This window comes from Dermacentor variabilis, chromosome 3 (assembly GCF_050947875.1).
Source record: "Dermacentor variabilis isolate Ectoservices chromosome 3, ASM5094787v1, whole genome shotgun sequence".
Lineage (NCBI taxonomy): Eukaryota > Metazoa > Arthropoda > Arachnida > Ixodida > Ixodidae > Dermacentor > Dermacentor variabilis.
Window position 1 is genome coordinate 99147917 of NC_134570.1, and position 5733 is coordinate 99153649.

At 42.0% G+C, this 5733-nt stretch overlaps 2 non-coding genes across 2 annotated transcripts; both read left to right on the forward strand.

Annotated features, from left to right (window-relative positions):
- The first annotated feature begins 1105 nt into the window (after positions 1 to 1105).
- TRNAE-UUC (transfer RNA glutamic acid (anticodon UUC)) lies at positions 1106 to 1177 on the forward strand. Its single transcript has one exon. It is a non-coding gene; the product is annotated as a tRNA-Glu (tRNA).
- Positions 1178 to 1184: 7 nt separating this feature from the next.
- Positions 1185 to 1256, forward strand: TRNAQ-CUG (transfer RNA glutamine (anticodon CUG)). The gene has a single exon. It is a non-coding gene; the product is annotated as a tRNA-Gln (tRNA).
- The last annotated feature ends 4477 nt before the right edge of the window (positions 1257 to 5733 follow it).

Here is a 5733-nt window from a genome sequence, read left to right on the forward strand (position 1 = left end):
CGGCATACAGCCCAGACCTGTCGCCTTGCGATTTCTACTTTTGGGGAAATCGAAAAAAAAAAAACAGCTCAAGGGAAGCAGATTCGTGTCGGATGATGACGTGAAAGAGTCAGGTACAAACTTTTTGAAGCAGCAACTCAAGGAGTTTAATGAGAAGGGAATCACGCGATTCGTCAGTCAGTGGAGACTACTTTAAATAAAGTACCCCGTTTGTCATTTCTTCGCATCGGCTCTCCTTCATTTGACTCGCCCTCGTATATTTTGCATAACTCCTGCTTTCTATATATGCTCTCTGTTGCGACTATAATTTCGGTGCAATTACTTACTATACACGAACAGTGACAGCTGCTCCTACGCAATACAGTGTAACAAAGGACAGCATCATTGAGATTTTTCCCAGGCCGTTGGATATGTATAAAAATGTAAACAAGGTTCTTGAATGACAGTTTCATTAAATTATTCATCCTCAACTTGTTCATTTCATGGCCCTTACATTTTTCATATCAGCGGCGTGCACTGCTTTGCTGGTTTCAAGCTGATATAGTTCTGAAGTTCGTGTGATGTTTTCTTTACTTTTTAAATAGACAGAAAATATGAAAGCATTGAGATCAGTTATTTCTGACACGATTTTTGAGACATACGAGTATATTCTTTTATGATAAAAAAAAACATATTTTACTTGTCTTGACAGTGCGTAGCGTTCAAGCATTCGTTTGCAGCATCTTTGGCAATGGCAATGCAGTTATTATTCATGTATTTGATCCCTCAACAAATTCTATAAGGAAGAGGTCCAGCTGCAATGCGAGACAATTTTTTTTCCCGTTCTTTCCCGTAGTTCGTTCGTTTGGCCGTGCGAACTCGCTGTATTGGAGAGGAACCACAAAAAGAAACCTTCAAAAATTTTGAAAAATATTTTATCGCGAGTACTTCGGTGCGGCGCCAGCGGAACCAAAGCTGCAAGTCTGCCAGCTATCCATATTATGCGGCACAGCGCCTGAGTCTATTTCTGTAGCCACAACCCGCACATGAATTACTACCGTGCAGCGACGCGGCGCGGCGGCTGCAAACGGAGGCCGCTTCGAGCGCTCGCTCCTCAACCGCCATCTCCGGCGTGGTCTAGTGGCTAGGATATCTGGCTTTCACCCAGAAGGCCCGGGTTCGATTCCCGGCGTCGGAAGAGTATTGGTCTCATGGTGTAATGGTTAGCACTCTGGACTCTGAATCCAGCGATCCGAGTTCAAATCTCGGTGAGACCTATACTTTTTTTTTTTCAATGCAGCATTCTTTATTTTTCCCTTTTCTGCCTGCTTCTTCTTTTTCGCCGAGTTTTTCCTTGATATCTTACGCTACGTCTGCACTGGTGTTTACGGTATTAGCGATTCTGAATACCATTTACATCAACAAGGATCACCTCTAAATGTTTTTTTTTTAGATAACATATGTATTTCGCAGACGCCAGCCGTGCCTCTTGTTTCTCTTCACTGAATGCTCGGTTTCTTCGAATTAATGACGCTGACCCACTACGGAGGATTGGACAAGAAACAGGCGGTGAAGTAGGAAACCGGAGGATAAATGCTTTAAGGAAAGTGGATGTAAGAGAAATAATAAGGACTACATAGAAAGCGAAGGGAAACTTGTAATATTAATGCAAAAGGTTCCACACAATTTCACGAGTAGAAATATTGCGAGCATTTAAACTATTTCCGTTATAATTAGAAATTTGGAGATTTAGTAAAAGTACGGATAATTTTAGGAAATTATTACCCGTAATGTTTCTGTGCCGCGGAAAATTGGCCGACGGAAGAGTTCCTGTGTGTGAAGCGCCGAACGCTCGAGGGAAAGCATAACCGGTGAACGCGAAAAACTCGGTTGACGGAGCGAATATCGTATAGCTGTCATTTTCTTTTGCTTGAACACCGGTGGCTGATTAGAAAGATAAGCTCACTATAGACTCAGGGTCTCTACAGAAAGCTGTATCGAGAGTCTTTCATGTCGCTCTATAATTTTCTCTTTGACACTTGTCGTCTAATTATAATATTTGAGAAGCTGATCAATTAATTAATAATAACTATATAATTTGGCCGAACGAAAAAAATAATCTATCTCCGACCGACGGCAAACAACATTACCTCGGTTCTGTCTAGCTACGTGGGATTCGCATACTTTTAAACTCTGGATAAAATTAGAGCTGGGACACCCTGTATGAATACAGGGTGTCCCAGACCTGACTACGAGATGGGGCCAGTGTAGCTCACGTGGTCTGGTAGATTTATCGGCGGCGGCTGCCGTGAGTCGCACCCACGCGTCACCCACGCTCTGCCTCCAGCAGTCACCAGATTAGCGAGGCAGTCGAACCGCACTTGGCTCCATTTGCAACGTGCCGCACGAGGCAGATCGTCCGCGCCAGCCAATTTTATATCGCTAAATGAAAACGCACACAGCTGCGGTCAAATTTCGCATTACAGAGTATCGTAATCGTCGGCAATCAATCTTTTTTTTGTTTCTAGTTATGTATTTATGGTTATAGACTGTTCCGTGGATTCAATTTTTATGTTTCGATCCTGGCATCAAGCAATGACGTCGCCAAATTGGTTATTCATGCTAATCTGATCCCTATCTGAAGATATTTCCGTGCACAATACGCAGTCGTCAGCACACAACTTCACATTTATAGAAAGATCGCCGACAATATCATTGATAAGCAACAGAAACAAAAGCTGTCGGAGGATGGAGGGACGCCAGAATAAACGGGGATATTCCAGAACTAGTTTCATTTAAGGAAACAATTTGTTGTCCATTTTAAAGGTTGGCTCGTACCCATGACAGCAATTTCCCATTTTTAGAATATATTCCAATTTATGAAGGAATTTCTTGAGAATATTTATCAAAAGCCTTCTGAAAGTCCATAAAGATGACATCTGCCTGTTTTCCTTCTCTTAATGCTGTAGCAAAATGTTGAATGGTTTGAACCAGTAGTGTGCTAGCTGAATATCCATGTCGAAACCAATGCTGCGCATTTGTGTTTATAGAATACGTGATCTAAACTTTTGCAGCCTGTCGAGGTTAGTGAAATTGGTCGGCAATATTCAAATGGTGTTCTGTCACCTCTTTTGTGTAAAGGTTTAATTCTGGACATCCTCCAGTCTTCAAGTAACTAACCTTCTTTCAGAGATCTAGTGCACAACACGCACAAATATTTTGTACACCATTCTGCGAACCGCTTTAGGAAATCATCCGGTAGCTCATCTGGTCCCACATATTTTTTATATCTAGATTAAACAATAAAGTAAAAAAACACTTTAATCAGAAATGACGAGGTCTGATACCGCAGGTAGAATTACATTAAGGGATGGAATGCAGTCGTTATCTTTTGCGTATACAATAATGAAATGGTTATTAAATGCCGTACGAGCAGCAGGGTTGTCACTCACTAATTTTCCATTTAAAAGAAATATGTCAGTAAAGCACGAGCCTGGACTTATCTCCCTTAAAAGTTTGCTTGCTCTTGTTTTAATAAATGCTTATAATTTTTTATTGTAATGTTCTTTGTCACAATAACATTTTTCGTTTATTTCTTCGCGTATTTCACCAATCTTTGCTTTTAAAATAGGACTGTTGACCTTGTTCGTCCTTTTTCTTTAACCGTTTCAACTTTCGCCTCGGCTGTAAAATTTCTTTTTTTATCCACGGAATGTGATTTTCAACTATTTAGACATAAAAGGGATGAATCGCTGAACACAATCTTGAACTACACCTTTAAAACAAAGTCACATATCATCAACAGTAAAATTACTCGTAATAATATTACCATATGAAAGGCCATGCAGAGCATGAATTACTGATCCATCTGGTTTATAGCAATTAGGACACTGTTTCATCGCCCTCTCCTGTTTAAGTGTAACTTCACTTAGTGCCGGTACCACCGCCTTGTGATCGGATATGCCACTTGTTATCTTGCACGACATGCTTTCGTGTATATTGCCACTTCCAAGATATATATCTAGGATAGATTTTGAGCACTCTTTTATTCTAATGGGATCAGTAACTTCTTGCGCGAGATTGTATTTAAGCATGATAGTCAAGATTGCAGAGTCCATAGCTTGTAACTTACTAGATGAAAATGTTTCCGAATTCATAATGGACATGTTAAATCTCATGATATATTATTAACATATCTTGTCCTTTCACGGGACAATGCAGGTAATTATGTCTTACAATAACAATGAAGGAAGACTTCGGTTGTGCATGAACAACACCAAGAATATCGTCACGTAGTAGTTACGGTGAATAATGCAGCGGCAAATATGTGAATGACGAAACTAACTTTTATTGAGCGAACTTGTGCCTACGGAAGCAAGTTAGAGTCAAAGCACAGTGATAGCGGCGGACACGGTCGGAGATCGTCGAAAATCTCATCTGCCGGTCAAGCACGTCGGCTTTTATACATGAGTCATCGAAGGTTCCAGAGCGGTCGATGTTACTCTCCTGTCGTCCAGAAAGTTCCACAGAATTCGTGTCGCACATGCAAACAAGATTACACAAGCTTCGGTGACAACAGAAAGCAGATAGAACCATCGATAACTTTCGAGAAACTTCCTATGCATGCGGGCGCGTCCCGCGCTGAGCGATGAGATTTGTTAGACGGCGAAAAGTAGTCACCCGAAAAAGATAAACACGTATACGTGTCAGTATATCTGCTACGGCCAATATAGACTTTACGGAACATGCTTTCTGCGGCTTGAACAACTCGTAATTTTACAACCTGTGTTTTGTTCTGAAGTAGAATGGCAACGCCTCCTCCTCTTCTATCTTGAACTTTACGGAACACTCTACATTCTTTTAGTACAAATTCTATATCAAAAACAATATCCCGTAGCCGTGTCTCGGTTAGTAACACAATATTTGGATTGTGTGCCAAAATCATACCTTCCAATAGCACAGCCTTATTAGCAGCACTGCGGTAACCTATATTTAACGCTAAAACCGGTAGCACAAATATACACGTCGACCATTATCTGTACGGCAAAATAAGCTGCATTAAACTCGAAAGTAAAAAAAGCACTTATTTTTACTTCACTAAACGGTAAGGCTTTATCGTGCCCCTCCTAATATGGTGGTAGTCTGGCTTCACTTACCAGACTTTAATTTCCACTCCAGCAACCTTTTTATACCTCCTCGCATAGCCCGAAGGAGAACGTATGCGCAGGGCCAGTCTCCAATCGGCCCCGACTTACCACTGCATTTCGCGTGCATCGCATCTAATAGCAACAAGTTGCTTATAACGTGGGACTTGCCAGTTTCTCCCATTCTTTCTCCCCTCGCGACAGCTAGCGCTTCGAGACGCTATGTTAGACCGCACAGCCTTTGGGATCGGCCCACATTTTCCCAGTCCGTACATCGTAGCAGCTAACGCTATACGTAGCCGTTGTGCGACGCTACCTTCTGTATCGGCCCATGTTGTAACAGAACTGAATGGAACAGGTTGTAGCGTTTTTCACTGGAGTACAAAAAAAAAATAGTTTGGACGTCGTAGCCGTAATATTACAGTCGTCGCCAATGGCGTAGTCAGGGGGTGGCACAGCGGGCACGTGCACCCGCTCTCCGAGAGAGAGAGAGAGAGAGAGAGACAAAAGGGCAGGAAAGACAGGGAGGTTAGCCAGTGTAAGTACTGGCTGGCTACCCCGTGCTGGGGAAAGGGGTAAAGGAAATAAAAGGAGAAAGAAGCAGAAAAAA